The 17417-nt window shown below is 40.8% G+C and overlaps 1 protein-coding gene and 1 long non-coding RNA gene across 10 annotated transcripts in view; one reads left to right on the plus strand and one right to left on the minus strand.

Moving 5' to 3' along the window:
• FRMD6 (FERM domain containing 6) overlaps positions 1-17417 on the plus strand; it is a 212813-nt gene that overhangs the window by 130729 nt on the left and 64667 nt on the right. The window contains exon 1 of one of the 9 annotated variants that reach the window (XM_032482032.1): positions 15689-15825. The exons of 4 other annotated variants lie outside the window; for them this stretch is intronic. The gene's annotated coding sequence lies outside the window, so the exon portion shown is untranslated. Of the gene's footprint in view, positions 1-15688; positions 15826-15913; positions 16431-17417 lie in introns of those variants that run through there. 4 more of the 9 variants (XM_032482026.1, XM_032482031.1, XM_032482030.1 and 1 more) reach the window with 4 other exon arrangements.
• Positions 13463-15544, minus strand: LOC116664273. Its single transcript, XR_004320705.1, has 2 exons — positions 15025-15544; positions 13463-14838 (listed from the first exon to the last, which is right to left on the minus strand). It is a non-coding gene; the product is annotated as an uncharacterized LOC116664273 (long non-coding RNA).

Genomic DNA, 17417 nt, shown 5'->3' on the forward strand with positions numbered 1-17417 from the left:
TTCTGTTTCCCTCGGGTACGTGGAATCTTTACTGATGTCATTGCCACCCACCACCACCTGGCATCTCCGCGTGGTGGTGGTCACAGCTGTAGGTAAATGGAGTGGAGCATTTAGAAGAACGTACAGAGTACTTGGAGGAACTGTCTCAAAGAAACACACTTACAGATTCTACAGTGGAGTTCTCCTTAATCTCCATCTTTAAGAATATTTGATTTTATGTGTCTCTTACTCTGGTTTTTCCCATAAATGTTTATATGGTCATCATGAAAGGAAAAGTGGTAACCCATCTTTAGGATGCCTCATTTCTAGGGAAATGGTACTGCCTCCCTTTAGTTCTGTTCCTTAGAGCATCAAGTTAGGGGCTGTCCATGCCTATGGTGGGAATGTGGTAGGAGGGAACAGGGATGAGAGACAAGAATATGAGTAATAGTCTGTGAAATTACTTTTTCTCTAACAGCCAACACAAACTCTAGGATTTGGGGATTATTTGGATTTTTACCAATTAAGTCTTCACATTTTCGGGCTTTAAATGAAATCCTGACTCTGGCAGCGACTTGTTCCTCAGCTCATATCCTGTACTTAGTAGCTCTTATCTTTGAATGGGAATAGAAAGACCAGTTTACACCACAGGATCCCTGAGTGAGGAAAAACCAGCAAAAGTGATTACAAGGGGCTTTGCCAGAACAAATGTCTATTGATGTACCTAATAAAAGCAGTAATAGTTATGGCATAGATGAATACCCTTTCCAAACTTTCATCCAAAAAAATGTTAACAGGTGCTCTGTCGGGGGAAGAAAACCCAACTCCACAATCAAGTACATTTGGGGAACATGGAGTGAAATTTGTGCAGCACCAAAAGGACTTGAATATATTAAATGTGCATTATCAGCCTCCAAGACGGGGATGCTGTACAGGGATTTCCTGACCTGCTTGATAAGGAGAACTTTCAATCACAAGAAAATTTTATAAAACATTTTGGGAAAAGATGATGCAGAAAATTTGCAGTTGCTTTAGGAGTATAGTTTCTTATCTTATCCCAAGTTCACATATCCAGGCAACTCTTCGCATTTTATCCACATTCTGTCTGATATCTCCAATGAGGACCCAGACTAGTAAACCACAGAGCATAGAAAGATATGGAGAGAGGAATGGTAACTATGACCCTTTCTAACTCTGGATTATTTTCTAAAACCCTAGAGAGCCAGCCTGATTGAGGCCCTGGTTAATGGTGGTTTCATGTGAAGGGGAAATTCTTCGTTTAAAAAACAAAACTGAAAACAAACTAGCAAAAACTGACTTGTATAATAACTACATGCAGAGTTTGAACCTCGATTCTAACAAACCAACTGTAAGAAGACATTTGGGGGAGAAGTGGAAAGTTTGAAGGCTAAGGAATTATTACTCATTTTGTTAGGTATGTGATGGTATCTGAGTATACAAGGACATATACTCAAGTGCTGAGTATGAAATACCATGACATTTAGGATTTGCTTTAAAATGCTTCAAAAATAGAGGAGCAAATATGGAAAAATATTAGTAAGTGTTCCATCTAAGTAGTGGGATACATGGAGGTTTTGTTTACAATATTTTTCTGGAGGCTTGAATTTTTTGATGATGAAAAGTTTTTTGAAATGCAGATTTGTCAGTCCCGGATCCACTAACTCAAACTCTCTGGAGATTGGACCTGAAAGTCTGCTACCATTTCCTTTCTCCTCTTACTCTCTTTTTTAAATCATATGTAGTATCAGGGTTTTTAGTTGGAAAATTGAGATATTAGCTTCCCCTGTTATAGCCTTTGCACTTTGTCCTGTCCTTCACAGCTTTTTTTAAGAGCTTACAAAGCAGTGTTATAGATGTATGAGGTAGTTTTAATGTAGAAGAAACCCTATTGCCCAGATATGTAGTTGAGGCTACTGATGCTAACTCAATGCTCAACCATCTCATTAAACAAGTAAGTTTAACATGACTTGTTTTTACTGATTAGTTTTGATGTTTACTGCTTGTAATACAAACACGGTTGCACATCCTTGAATTAAAGATGAAAAAGTAAATAATCATTTGCCATAATTAGAAAGGAATGACAAACATATAATTAATAAGGAATGTTCTATTTACAAATAGAATATTTTTAAAGCCAACAACAGAAATAATAACCCTAATCAATTCCTAACATGTGTACCTGAAAATAAGTTCCTTAGAAAGAATGGCTACTCTACGTGATTAGCATAATAAAGTTATGTATTATATACTTCACATCCTAAATGATTGTCAACCTTTCAAAGTGACATTTTGATAGCTCTTTTAAAAGAACACAGTGATGAGCACAGAAATTCAGTACACAGAATCCATGCTATTCATCCATATCATCTTGTACTTTCAAAAAAACCATATTGTCATATTTTCTAAATGTTATGGCAGAAGATTTACAGAACGTGCCTGAACGTCATGCTGTGGTGCATATGGTCTGTAGAAAGTAGATCACTGGCATGATTAGCCATGTCCTGAGTCATAACGCCATTTAATACAGGTTTGTGAGCTGCTTTCATTTTTCTAAAATACATAGAAATAGACACACAACTTTTTTTTTTAACACTTATCTGTTACCATCTAAAATCACGTGACATACCACAAGTAGTATTCTTAATACACCATGGGAAACACCATCCCAATTTAAAAGCAGCAGGACTATATCAGATCCTTTGCCGATAGGAAAGAAATGGAAATATTATTCCTAAAGGAGAAGAAGTATGTCGTAATTATATCTGTATGACTTGTCTCTAGCACAGTGCCTAAAACATAATAGGTAGGCGATACATGTCAGCTTGAGTAAATGAATGAATGCTTGTCATATCTCCACATTATCTCTATCCTCTATTCTCAAAACCAATTATTTGTCAAGGTAAAGGCTTTAATCAGAGCTCTTTGCCCATGAAAATTAAATTGCTGAGCCTGGCCCCTTTGTAGGAAATGTAAAACTCATGAAATTCAAATACTCTGGGGAAATTCAAACACATTTTCATTTACCAATGCATATAATAGAGGCAAAAATAAATTTAGATAAATCTATTTAAATACACGGCTATTAGCTTTTGACATTTCCTAAAACACTGGAAAAAGAGGCAGAAAGTTCTCTCTCATAGATTTGGAGGCAGCTGAGTATAACGAACAATGACGACACAAAGGGGCTTGAATCCTGGCTCTGCTACCAGTTAGCTAAATGTAACCTGATCAAGTCACATAATCTCTCGCAGCCTCAGTGCTCTCATTTACAAAATGGAAAGGTGAGATTAAATCATTTATAAATTTATTTCCAGCTCTAAAATTGTATTTTCCAAGTCTTCTTCTCCCAGAGACTCCTGAGCAGTGCTTGGTGTTAAGCTGCAGGTCTTTTTCAGTCCTGAGTAAGCCGTTTCTGGCATGGTCCAGTGTGTGAACCCGAGACATTCTGAATTACGTGAGCCCAGGTACTGGCGAACAAAACCATTGGCATGTAAATAAAGGCTCTTGATTGTTCAATTTTTAAACAAGTACATTTGGAAAACAATTTAAAATGCTCTCATTTCCTGTAATATTTTAACTAATATTTTATCTCAAGGCAGCATATTTAGCTGTTAAGAACATATTCTCTGTAGTCAGATTTTTGGGATTTGAATCCTGGCTTTAGAACTTGGACAAGAATAGATATGCTAACTCATCTTATTGTGGTAGTCATTTCAAAATATACATGTGTATCAAATCATCACACCGTACACTGTAAACTTATACAAGGCTCTATGTCAGTTACATCTCAACAAAACTGGGGAAAAAAGATCTTAGGACAAGGGACTGCTCCATGATTCAATTACCTCATCTTCTTTAAGTGATTACAAAAGAAAAGAAAGGAAAAGAAAAGAAAAGAAAAGGAAAGAACGAAAGAAATGCTATCTACTTCACAGGTTTGTGGGAGGTATAAGAATTAAATGAAAAAAAAAAAGAACTTGCAAAGCACTTAGGAGAATGCCTGTCATGTAGTCATCGCTTAATAAAGCAGCTATGATCGGTCTTTCCCAAATATCTTTTATCTAGGAAACAATTTTCCTACTAAAGAACACAATAAAAGAGTTCATTTGGTATATACCCACCCCTTCACTCTGACCTACTTACGTTCACATCTGTAGAATAAGTGAGGAAGACAGGCGGGATCATTGCCTGACTGCTCCTGCCCCCACTCCGACCCCAGGGCTCTATTCCTCTCTGCAACTAACTAAATCGCATTGGTCAATTCATTAAATTTGCCTCAAGTTGACTATTTATCTGTCTGGCTACGTGCTATTGGCCCATTCTGGGCAGCTCTGGAGAAGTTGCCACGTGAAAAGCTGACTTGTGTTAAAAATGATGGTTCAGAAAGTCCCTGTCCTTGTTTTTGTGAGGCGAGTGGGATAATGCCTGTGGTTTAAACGCTGCACAATGCTGTTCAAATGCCGCTTATTATACGTAGGGTCCAATTTGAAGATAAAATCTGGAGGGAAAAGGCCAGAATGTGGGATGTGACCTCTGGAAGGTCTCTCATTATTACAAGGTACAGTGCTCATTTCCTGTGGGTCATGGAGTGGTTGTTTCTGTGTCCTGATTCTGCACGATGAGAGGAATGACCTGAGGGGAGAGAGGCGAGACCCACCCTCTAAGAGGGCTGAGAAAGGAAGGACCGAGGCAACTGGAGGGAAGACAAGGCCAGATTCATTTGGAACTATTTCCTTACATTCCTCAGCATTTTAAGTAAACAGTAATTGTATTTTCCATTTAAAAAAGAAAATTTTCTTTTTCTTTAAAATAACTGGCAGGAAATTTTATTTGTATGACTAGTTCTCCTACTGAAGGGAAAGAAGAAACATTGGAAAGAACAACCATTAAGTCAAAACCCTTTAAAAACTGATTTTATTTTATAATTGACATGTCCCCATTTAGTAGGTAAATAGGAATGATGTTAAATGTATGTGTCATTTCTTTATTTTAGAAACACATTTTTGCAATTTTTTTGGGGGGGGAAGCATAATACATAAGAGTGATACCACTGGCCAGAAATAGTTGCTGGGGGAAAAAACTGACATCAAGCAAATGGCATGTCATCAGCACAGAAGACTACAGTTAGCAACAACATTCTGCCCTACCAGACACACTTGCAATGCCCTGTGTCTAAAAACAAGCTTCAAGGGAGTGGAGAACAAGGAAAACATTTTTTTCTTGTAAATTAGCATATCAAGTCACAAAGCTAAAGGGATTTTTTTTTTTTAAGTAGGAATGACAAATAATAGGGACAATCTCAAAAACTGAGGATAAAGATAAAATTCACAAGTTCATATCGTTATAGCTTCATGAAGGTAATCCACAAATCCATCTAAAACCATTTTTAACTCCAATTTAACTCATCTCTCCCCAAATCCCCCAAAGGATTTTAACAGCTGGCTTTTCTTGAAACTCAAGGACTTTGACTTCTCCAGGCTGCAAAGAGTAATAGGGACATCTTTGATTTGAGAAAGAGATAGTTTGCCAGATTCTTTCCATGGGTTTTGAGCGAGATAGGATAGCGTGGTGACCAGTCCTCAACGTCAGTGGGAACAGTAGGGTCCCTACCACCCGTTCAGACTGGGAGCCTCCAGCTGTGGGTGGTTCTGCATTGTTGGGATTCCTCCTGGGACTGACAGTCACTCTGGGAGCCACAGCTGACAGAGGAGTCTCCTGTCACATGCTACGTTTTACAACTCAGCTCTAGCTATGATAAACAAAACCAGAGAGACTAAAGGCAGAGGTGATTCCAGGGACTGCCATCAGTTCCCCACATGTCCCGTTAATAGTCCAACTCTCTCCTTTATGCTGTGTCCATGGCTCAAATGAAGTAACTGGAAACTTGAAGGGGAAAAGCTAAGTGGCTGATAGAATGCAGAGGGAGTGGCACTTTACCTGGGGGCTCTGGTCATTCTTCCTTCAGTTCATCAATTTAAAACCCAGGCAGAATTAAGCTACTGGAGTGGAAGGGGTGCTATTAAGCAATGCCCTGTTGATGCCTTCTTGCCAAATGATATATAATTCTTTATAAATTCATATAATTCTTTATAATTATTTTTAAATAGATCTACCCACTGGAAACAGGGCTGAGAATTTTGTTTCCAGTCCTTCCTGTCCCACATACGAATCTGGGTTTGCATCCCTTTGAGTGGGCAAGACCTTGGGTACTTCTTGAAGTTTTCTGATACCAAAACTTGCTGTCTGAAAATCAAACACTGCTAAGAAAGTGGACACTGCAGGTGTCAGGTTTTTAAAATTTTATTAAATGTAGGTGTTGCCATTATTTTCACATGACTTTTCCTACTTTGCTTAAAAATATTATTTAGAAACTCCAGTACTAAAAAGTGCTATTTAAATTTGGGTATGTTATCTGTGCCCTGTTTTCCTTATTTGGAAAATAGGATTTATGATGGTACCTGTCTCATAGGGTGACTTATGATTAAGTAAAATAATAAACTTAAAACACTTGGCACAGTACCTGCAACACAGTAGTCAATAAAAAAAATCAACTGTCATTATTATCTTGAATGCACTGCATTCCTACAAACCACTCTTTTGAAGTCACTTGTCATTCATAGAACAAAATAGTATCTTTCCATGCAGCCTTGTACTTATCTATCCAAAGCCCTGAGAGGGTCACTGCAGTGAGGATGAAATATATAAACGTTTACTAGGCAGCATTAAAAGAGGAAAGCTATGACGTGGGAAGAAGTAAAAACCAGGATATTTATATATTCTGTTCAGTCTATATTCCATTTTCTCAGAGCAGTCCATTAGCATATTTATGAAAATATTAAATAAGACTCTGATTCACTTACACACTATTAGATACATGTGGAAATTTCTGGGGACTTTGTGTTGTGATGTTTCTGGGGATGTGTTATTCGTGCTATTCACAAAGACTAATAGGCTCTGTTGCTTTATCTTATGTTGAATGGCTTTGTGAAAATTAATAAACAGAAACCTCAATTAAAATAGACTCAAGCTAAGATGCCCTACAAAGATAGCAGAGCCCAAGAGGAAGAAAAAAAGACGTCCTTTTCTTGCTTGGCAAGAGCTCAGCCAATGAAAAGCTACTAAGCTTTGAACTCTCAATTCCTTCAAAGGACTCTGCTGTAACCCTCCCAACTTCCTTTGCCCCTTTATAAAAGAGATCCCATTTCTCTGTTGTGTGGGACAGGCAAGTGGCTCACTATGGTTGCAGATTCCAAATTGCTGTTCTTTGCTGGTCCTGAGTAAACCCATTTTTGCTAGAGAAATAACTGGCAGTCTGTTTAAGGTCAGCAGCTTTGTATTGACTAAATTAACAATTACAGTTTTTTGCTCCATTCATATCACAGAAAAATAAAAATAGGCAACCCTTCCCGAATTTGATTTGGAGGCACTGATGTCAGTGTCCTTGCTGTGATAAAAAGATTACCTACGCGTCTTAACTCATCTCCACCCCTCACACACATATTTATTCATTGGAAGGGGATGGTAGGGTAGCAGTACCTAAAGTATTTTGGTGATTTCAAATTAAACTTTTTAAATGTATCTCTAACCTGGCCCCTTCATTTATTTTTTTAAATTTTTAAAATTGAAATATACTTGATTTACAATGTTGTGTTAGTTTCTTGTGTGCAGCATAGTGATTCAGTTATACATATGTATGTTCTTTTTCATTATAGGTTATTACAAGTTATTGAATATAGTTTCCTGGGCTATGCCTTAGGACCTTGTTGTTTATCTATTTTATATATAGTAGTTTGTTTCTGCTATTCCCAAACTCCTAATTTAACCCTCCTCCTCTGGTAACCAAGCATAAGTTTGTTTTCTGTGTCTGTGAGTCTGTTTCTGTTTTGTAAATAAGTTCACTTGTATCATTTTTTTCTTTTTCAGATTTCACATATAACTGATATGGTATTTGTCTTTCTCTTTCTGATTTACTTCACTTAGTATGTTAATCTCTAGGTCCATCTATGTTGCTGCAAATGGCATTATTTCATTCTTTTTAATGGCTGAGTAGTATTCCATTATATACACATACTACAACTTCTTTATCCAGTCATCTGTTGATGGACATTTAGGTTCTCTGGCCTCTTCATTTAAATCTTACTTTAGCATCAGCATTAACAGAGCAACTACCCATATAGTCACAAATGGGTGTCAGAATCATTTGGAGAGTTTGTTGCTTTTTTTTTTTTTTTTTTGAGATCCCTAGCCCTGTCATCAGCTCTTAAATGGTTCTGCTATATTTACAAATTTGGAAACCACTATCTAAAAAAATCACCTAATAAGTCTAAGTGAAAATCAGGCAATATTTGTGAAAGGTGCTTAATAATGTCTTTTTATAGCTGTTCTTCTTGGGTTTTTGCTTTCATGAGAATTTGAATATATTTAAATAATACATATATATTCTTTATTATAAATGCTAGTTATATGAAAAATAATGGAAGGAAGTACAGAGATAAAGAAGTTTCCCCTTGTTCAACTCAAACCACTCTGTGCCCAAGGGCATCTCATCAGAATGTTTTATTGGCGAGGAATTAAATAACTGATTAACTGCTCTAGTAAAATCCCTCCAAGATGCTTCTAAATATCTCAAAAGGGTATAGAGTGAATAGTTAAAGGTAGGGAAGGGGAAGGCTCAAACAGAAACAAAATATATATTAAGGAATATCAGTAGATATAGAACATTGATCATTATATCATATATTTATACTTTAAATATAAACATTAGGTGAACTAGCTGGTGTATGATTGTCCCATTCAAATCAACCAAAAATCTTCTTAAGGGATTGATCCCTTCTTATCATTACCTGGGATACCTGTCCAAGAACCATCTCAAAACATGTTAATCCTCTCCCCTTCTCTCTCAGTGCCTTTTCCCTTTTCTCCACCTCACTCTCAAGGTACCTGTGTGCTCACGCACACACACACACACACACACACCCTCCCTACACATAATTTATGGGATTCATGCATTTCAAGAAAGTATCAGACACTTCTAGATGCTGGGGCCACGGCAGTTAATAGAGGTTAGGTCCTTGCTCACATGAAGCTTAAATTCTAAAGGAAGAGACAATTGACAGACAAGTGAACATATTCATAAATAATTTTAGATAGTGAAAATGCTATGAAAAAAAACTGAGTGATGTGATCATAAAATATTTTATACTCATTTGTATATTAAGTCAGTATGTATATAAAATGATCATATATTAGGTATATATCCCCATTATCCTTTAAGAAATTGGGATGAAAGTGACAGAAACTATTATCCAATATAGAACTCTTGGCGGAAGAGAAAGTCACTAATTTACTGATTCTGTTTTTTTCTGCTTAAGAAATGACACAGAATGTTTGTCTTAATCATATGTGAATCACAAATACTTTATTACAAATTTTAAAAGAAAACATGTCTAAGAAAGCCTATCTCCACCGCCCCACCCCACCCCCCGGCAAGGGTCTTAACCTTCGAAGCTAGACCTCATTAAGAGTGCGATCACCCAGCACTTTTTCCTCCAGGCCTGTCAGAGCAAAACAGGGTCCAAGTCTGAGGTCCTTTGAGAACAATCTCACAAGCCTTGATTCACACTCCACAGTCTAATTATCATTGTTCCTTCTTCAAAGCACTAGACCATAAGAATTCTGTTTAGGCTAATAGAATTAGGCTACCCTTGAAAAAGAAAGATGGAAGGACTGCCTTGCCTATAGAAGAATTTCTTAAGATTTTGTTGTGATTGGGTTCCACATCCAAACTGAGTAAGAGTGAATGTAGATTTTGTTTCTAAACTAGGAACAGATGAAAGGAAGACAGGGATCTAATGTGGGTCTTCACAAATAACTTTTTTCCCTTTATGCTCCCAGTTAATATAACGAGCATACCAGGACCTTGTGTTATAACCCAAATTCCACCACTGCAGATGGTAGTGTGTCTTTTGGAGTCCCCACCAACAGAGTCCTTTAGCCTCAGTGAATCTCCTGAGAAATTCCAGAGCTAGCAAGTCTTATTTGCACTTTTTCCCATCATTCTTTTTTAAAGCAACTAAAAACAAGCTTAAAGGCATGCTTGTTGTGCTTACAACCTACTCAAGGTAACCAAATTCAAACAGAATGGACAGATTTCATAAACCTTCTTCATAAATGGGATTTCCCTCAAGAAAGCCAGAATCAGCCAGGCTGTAAACCTGTTTTCGGGGAGATGGATGTTCACATCTCCCTGTGTTCTAGTTCAGTATGTATTATCTGTCTCAGGCACAAATTGATTAGATGGCAGTAAATACTGATCAGAGTTTCACAGTTAACATTTGTGTTTGAAAGTGACTCCACCTAGAACACTACCCCAGATAAAGACTGTCAGAATGTGCCTGAGGCATAACTCAGAGTAACCAGTCTCTCACCAGTTCTACTTCCTTTCCTTTCTCATCTGTCTCCCTCCTTGGGGAATGGAGGGTGTTGCCTCCCATCTCTGGGGGTAGGAATGTTTTCTTACAGCTTTTCAGAGAGTAATCAAGGAATCAGAGCTGAAAAACTGCTCTGGGACCTTGAAGATCCATTGTATAAACACAGAAATGGCATACAGGAGGAAGTTTTATGCTGTAGGGAGTCTACCCCTTGTCTCGTCCCTTCAACTAGCCATTTTTCTGTACAAGAAACCCTTCAAACTGTCCTCCATCTTCTCTGGAATGTGAAGCCCCATGCATAAGGCAGCAGTACTATTTTCACACTTAATTCCTCACTACATTTTGGTGGGCAGTGGTAACCCTCAACATAGCACTGCCTCTGTCACTGTTACCGGAGAGTAGTTTCTTGTCTCATCACAGAAAGAATTCAGAATCAAGCCATGGAGGTCAAGAAAGCAAAGCGAGGATTTATTAAGCAATAGTATGCTCTCAAGGGGAGAGAAGACAAATTCATGTGAATAGCTGCACTGAGTTTCTTTGGCAAGTTGGTTACATGAAGTATAAAAATGAATGGGCAGAATATTCAATGGGGAGGGAGGGGTTTGGGGTCTTATTTCCTAATTTGTATCTCAGCTTCACCTTCCTGAGGGGAGGAGAGATTTTTGTCCTTATTTAGTCTTGATCGAAAGTGTTATGGTATTGGTACACGATGGGTACTTCTTATCTGTAAGGCTAACTTTATTGTAATGAGTGTATAATGAGGCTCAAGGTCTACTGGAAGTTGAATCTTCCACCATCTTGGACCTAGTTGGTTCTAACCAGTTTATGCCCTATCCTTAATGGCTGTGTCATTCTTTTAATGGATGTGCCCTGCCCCCTTTCCTCCTGTCTCACTACTATGCCTTTCAACTCCAAGACCTCAGTGCAATTCTCTGTGCCGGGTTATCCTACTTTGGGTAGCTAATACCTTCATTGCAATTAGAACAGCCTCTCCTCAAGAGTGAAGAGTCTGGCCTGGTCTTCCTAGCCTTATAGAAACTTTTGTCTGGAGTATTCAAGTATTCAAGCCCTCAAGGACCTGGAATGTGATGTTTGTGGTAAAACTAAAACCATAATGGAATAGAAAGAAAGCAGCTATTCAAATATATCTCTTGTAAATTTTTACTTGCTGTATTAAATCCAAACTTTGTCCCAGGAGTATTGAGTTAAACTATTGTAAAATATTTTCTCAAACTTTGATGGCCCAGAGGACAGAATTTTGTGAATTTAATTTTTTCAACTCTGTATCTCTAAATTGGGTAAAGGTAAATCTTCCCGAGTTAGACTGGTACATAATATTAATCCCAGTGTTGCGCTGCCTCTGCAAAATACAGTTGAACAACGAAAGGGTGCCCACCCTCCCCTTCATGCAGTTGAAAATCTGACTATAACTTATAGTTGTCCCTCTGTATATATTCACTGCCTCCATATGCATTGTTCCTCTGTGTCTGCAGATTCAATCAACAGTGGATCATGTAGTATTGTTGTATTTACTATTGAAGAAAAAATCCATGTGTAAGTGGACTTGCACAGTCCAAACTTGTGCTGTTCAAGGGTCACCTGTAATTCTTTCTATTCCTGGTTAGGTACTCCTGATGCATAATAATGAGATAGCTAGATTAAATGACTTATAATCAGTTCTGACTTTTTTGAGAATTAAAATCTCTTTCAGTGGTTTTATTTTACAGAACACAAATAATATACTAATTGAGAATAATAAAAAGGGCACTTTAAGTTTTAGTCAGTGAAAACCAGGACTACCTCACTGCACTATTTAAGTTTCTACATGAGATTATTTTGTCTTTCAAAGTAATATATGTTAACTAAAGGGCCATTTAAGATCTTAGAGTAGGACTTACTTAAGTTTATTTTGCTTTAAAATGCATTTTGTTTTACTTTTTAAATGAACTTCAGTAATTACCAAAAAGAAAAATGAACCTAATTTCTTTATTATGACCTTCAGCCAGGATGATGAGCCATATTTAATTTGGGGAAAGTATACTTTAAAAGCTAGTATGTTAAATTATTGACTTCTCCCCTTGACTAGAATTTGTATTTCAGCATTAAAACATACTATAAGTCCCAAATACCCTTGAGTTATATATAAAAGATGAAAAGAACTAAATTTTTTCCTTCTCATACACTGAAATGATCTTAATTTTCAACATACTATTCTGGTGTTTGGAAAATACTTGTAAAGGAATGTAAATTATAGCCATTCATATCTCTTTGTTTTCTATATAATTGTGTTCCTTACACCAAAATGTGTAACTATCACCCACCAAAGCTTAAGCTTCTTCCATTACAAAATGAGGTGATGGCTGTTGTCCTTTAAAAACACACCTCCATGCACTTGCTCATTCTGTCCCCTCTTCCTGAGATACTTTAACCCGTAGTCCCCAAGTGTCTCCACTTAGAATGATCTGGGGACCATGAAAACATTCCCAAGCCCAAGCCACATCCCAGACCAATTAAAACACATGTCTGCCACACAGGCATCAGTACTTTCTGAAAGTTCCCCAGGTGGTTGCAATGGGCTACCAAGTTCGAGAACCACAACCTCAACCAACTCGTTCCCACTTTTGTTCATCCTTCCCATCTGAGTGGACAGAGTGCTCCTCCATTATTCCTCTTGCATGTCTCTACCATAGCAAGAATTATTAAAGTATATTGTAAACATTTACATGCTCACCTGTTCCCTCAAACTATTATAGGATTCAGAAATATTTTTGCATAAGAATCCCAGAGTCTAACCCTGTGGCTGGTGTATGGGAGTACTCAATAAATTCATGGAATAACTTCTTCCTAATAAAACTAAAGCAAAAACATAGTTATATTAATATTTATATGCTGTGGAAAAAATATTACCTTAAGGTGTGTTTAGGATGTTTCACTTGATGGGCAATGTCTCATTTTTAGGAAAACACTTCATCATATTAATGGAAATATATCTATATCTCAACATTAAAAAGAATCATAAAATATAACTTTGATTACCTACAAAAATGCATTCTTTATTGTAATAAGCACAGAAAAACATTTCCTTTGATAAGAAACATCTAAAACAAGCCATCCCTTCCCAGTTCCACTTCCATCTTGAGTGGAGTATGTGTTGTTTTCCAAAGCAATCCTTTCAGAAGTTTATGTTTCAGGGGGTTATAAAACTGATTTTAAGAGTTTTAAAGTACTTAGTTTACAAAAATGTATCATATCAGAGTCTATGTTTATTGTGGTATTCGCACTAAAATGATCATTATGATTCAAAAAATACTCATGTAAGAAATTTTGCTATAGTCAAATTCTAGACAATAGACCTAATCTTAAATGTACGTTTTTAAAAAGCTGTTTAAAATATTTTGCACCTTGGGTTACCTAATCACTTCATATTGCAGCAATGTTTTACAATCTAACAAGATTTTTTTTTATCTGCTTGATTTTTATGCTTGAAGCCCAAAAAGAAATCAGATTTAGGAACTGCTTTCCAATATATTCCTCACTTATCTCATTTATTTCACATATGAAATGCTGGATTATCTCATTAGATATCACATTAATTTAAGACCTTACCAACTACTGTTCAATATGCACTCATTCTGAATGCATATTACAGACAAAAATGTGTGAAAAATTGTAATCTTCCACTTTTAAACGCCAGCATTGTAATCACTCAACCAATTTTTAAATTTAGCCTATTAATTAAATACAGCTAATTTAAAAGGCAGTCATTGGAACATAGTTCTTGTCCTCCTTCCCATAATGGAGTCATGACTTTAAATCATGAGTGCAATATCCTTAGAAACTGCTCTGCTTTATCAGAAATAAGCTCGGAATGTATCATCAATTGTAGAAAAACAAAAACCATCGTTCCTAATATTCACTTCTAATGTTACGGTTGGCAAAATGTAAAAGCTGTCAATGAGACAACTATTCCAATTAAGCTTCAGCTGTGATGAACAGTAAGTTGAGTTTCGTCATGCATACTTTCACACAGGCATGCTTTCAAACAGTAACAGCTAGCTTTATATATTTATGTTTGAATCAAAAGAGTAGGGCAATTTTAAAGTTGGCTTTCTCAGCACAAATCTGACTTGGGGTAGTGTCCTTTCTTAGGTCCTCTGATTCCTTGTCTCCTTGTCATATCCAGACACACCCCATCACTCCTTTAGTAAGGGGTCCTGTGGGGCGTTACTGCCAGTGTCACTGGATCAGCAGTCAACAGAAGACCTAGGACGGTAAAGCCCAGGAGGTTGGCGCTCTGTGGGTCGCAGGCCTGAGGGACAGGTGGAGGCTGGTTCTCTCTTGTCTCCAGTCCCCAGAAGCTGGTCCCAGTGGGCGCAGGGTGAGTGGAGAGGCGTAGCTTACCCCTTTCCTAGACCCAACAACCAAAATTGACAAAGAGATCTCCGTCTCCTGACTTGAGTCTTAGTGCCATAAAAAGATCTTCCACTAGCCCTTTGCATCACCCGCCGCCCCCCCGGTACCATCGAGAGCGGGCAAATATAATTTCTAAGGGGTCTCTGGCACTAAAACCACAGCAGAAAGAGGCTGTGTCTACCTGAAGAACTGGAGAGGCAGAATTGGTGGGGGAGGCTTGGCTTCCTCGGCGACGCTCCCTAGATCCAGTATAAAACCCAGGAAGGAGAGGCGTCCCGAATGGTGGGTGGGCAGGTGTTTGCGGGACTGGAGGACGGGAGGGAAGGAAGGAATCACGAAGCCTCCTCCGCTGGGACCGCCCCCTCTCTCGGTGGCCGCACCTCCGTGGTTCCGAATTCTTAAGACGGAACTCAGGCCAAACCGCCGCCCCCGGATAGCCCGACTGGGCTCCGAAGGGAGAGGTCCCGGGGGCCGGCGGCCGAGCGTCGGAGAGGGCCAATAATTAGGCCAGAAGGGGGGAAGCTGACAGTTGTCCCCTCGAGCCTCGGTCTCGGTTGGGCGGAGAGAGACCTAGATCGCCACAGTCATAACACAGCATCCTTGTGCAGCTCGTCTGCCTCCCCAGTTCCCCGGGGGCGTGGTTCCCTCAGCTTTCTCCCGCCCCCAACTCGCAGCACCCCCCTCCGCGGGACGCTTGGTTGGGCCCGGGGCGGGGCTTGCAGGCGCTCCACGTGCGGCTGCAAGCTCCGCGCTGGGCTCCCGCGGCTCAGCAGCGTGCCCCTCCACCGTCGGGCTGCGGGGGGCGGAGCCTCAGGGGGCGGGGCGAGGCGGAGGCGTGGGCGGGGGGGGCGGGGCGGACGTGGAGCGCTCGTCTGGCTGCCCAGGCCCACGGTCTGAGAGGAGTAGGGCAGGCGCGGCGCCGGCTGGAAGACAAGGAGAGCTGACGGGAGTCCGACGCTTGGTGCTCCGGACTTTCTCCGAGGTATGGGCAGGAACCCGGCACCTGGGGTCCCTCGAGGCCGCCCCCTAGCTCGGCCACCGCGCCCCGGCCGCTCACTGTGCCCCCTGCCGGCCGGGCGGCGGCAGTGGCGACTGGACGGGGCTTCGGGAGGGTTTCTGGAAGTCGCGAGTCCCAGCCCAGGCAATGTTCACTTCTCCCCGTCTTTCTTCGCTTTCTCCTTGCACCCTCGGCTCTGGGGCGTCGGGCCCCGGGCGGGAAAGTCTCTTCTTCGCGAGTCGGAGCTCGCCCACGCCGGGGCGGGAGGACGGGGCCCCGGGGCAGCCGAGCCGGGCAGCGGAGGAGGCGCGGAGCTCCGAGGCCGCCTCTGCGGCGAGGGCGGGAGGCCGGCCGGCGCTGCCGGCTGCGCCCCGGGCTCGGTGCCCGCGCTCGGCTCCCCGGTGGTCGGCGGCGCCCTGTGCTGGGGGCGCCTGCCCGTCGCGCCCCGTCGCTGTGACCCGGCGCCGGGGCCAGCCCCTGAGCCCGCGCGGTTCCTAGGTACTGCGCGGTGCCGCCTGTTGTGTGCGCGCCTGGCCGGACAGCCCGGCTGCGGGAAGGGACCCGAGCGCGGCGTTTGCTCCACCGTCCCCGTAAGTGCCTAGTCGGGGGAGCCGGAGACTGAGCTCGGGCTCGGCGACGCCGGAAGGGGGCCTTGGTGGGATGCGAGTTGGGGGGGGCGGCCTGTAGAGTGGGTTCCTGGAGGAGCTGGCGGAGCGCAGGCCCGGCCCCGGGCGGAGGAGACCCCCAGCCGCTGCTGGGGAGGGGGCAAGGCCAGGACCTGTCAGGGATGGACAGCTGGGGGCCACCCGGGTGAGGTCGGTAGGGATTATCGCAGCACCGGGAGTCCCGGGACAGCATAACCTTATGGTGAGGGCGTCCTCTTGAAGGCATGAAGAAATGGAAAGCTGTCAAAATAAGCATAATTTAAAGTTGAAATGAAAGTTGGCAGATTTTCAGCCCGTGCAGTTGTGTAGCTAGTGTCCAAAGAAATGTTAACTCCTTGACACCCTTTTCGTTTGGATTTCTTAGCAAAAATCTATTTGGTTAGTATTTCCCCCCAGGAGTTGTGCGTTGCCCGCAGCGGGGTAAGGAAAACTTCAGCAAGCGTTCTCGGGTTGCCTTTGACTTTAAGCCTGTGCTCTCCAGCTTTTTTGAATGTGCAGTAAAAGTACCTCTAGCTAGATTTTCCGTGTAGGATACCGTCTCTTCTTCCCTGGCATCCGACGATGTTTGTTTATTGGTTTTATAAGCATCTATTTAAATTTAGTAGTTGAACGAAATACTCCCCGTTGCCACAGGGTGTAGTTTAGGGATTAGAGAATACTGTTGGAGAAAGCTGCCAGTGGCTTCATTTTCCAAGAATGTAAGTCATTTCCTTTCTGTGATTTCAGAGAGTTGATATTTCACAGCATCACAACTTTGTGGGGAAAATTTTCCGTAATGCATCTGTCATTAAAAAGGCTTTTGACTTTTGGATTTTTCTTCTTAGAGCAGGGCATAAACTTAGACTCAGCAATGTTAAAGAATAAGAAGTTTTTTAGAATCTACAACATTATTTCTACAGCCTACTGTAGAAA

The sequence above is a fragment of the Camelus ferus genome, chromosome 6 (assembly GCF_009834535.1).
Source record: "Camelus ferus isolate YT-003-E chromosome 6, BCGSAC_Cfer_1.0, whole genome shotgun sequence".
In the NCBI taxonomy this organism is placed as follows: Eukaryota; Metazoa; Chordata; class Mammalia; order Artiodactyla; family Camelidae; genus Camelus; species Camelus ferus.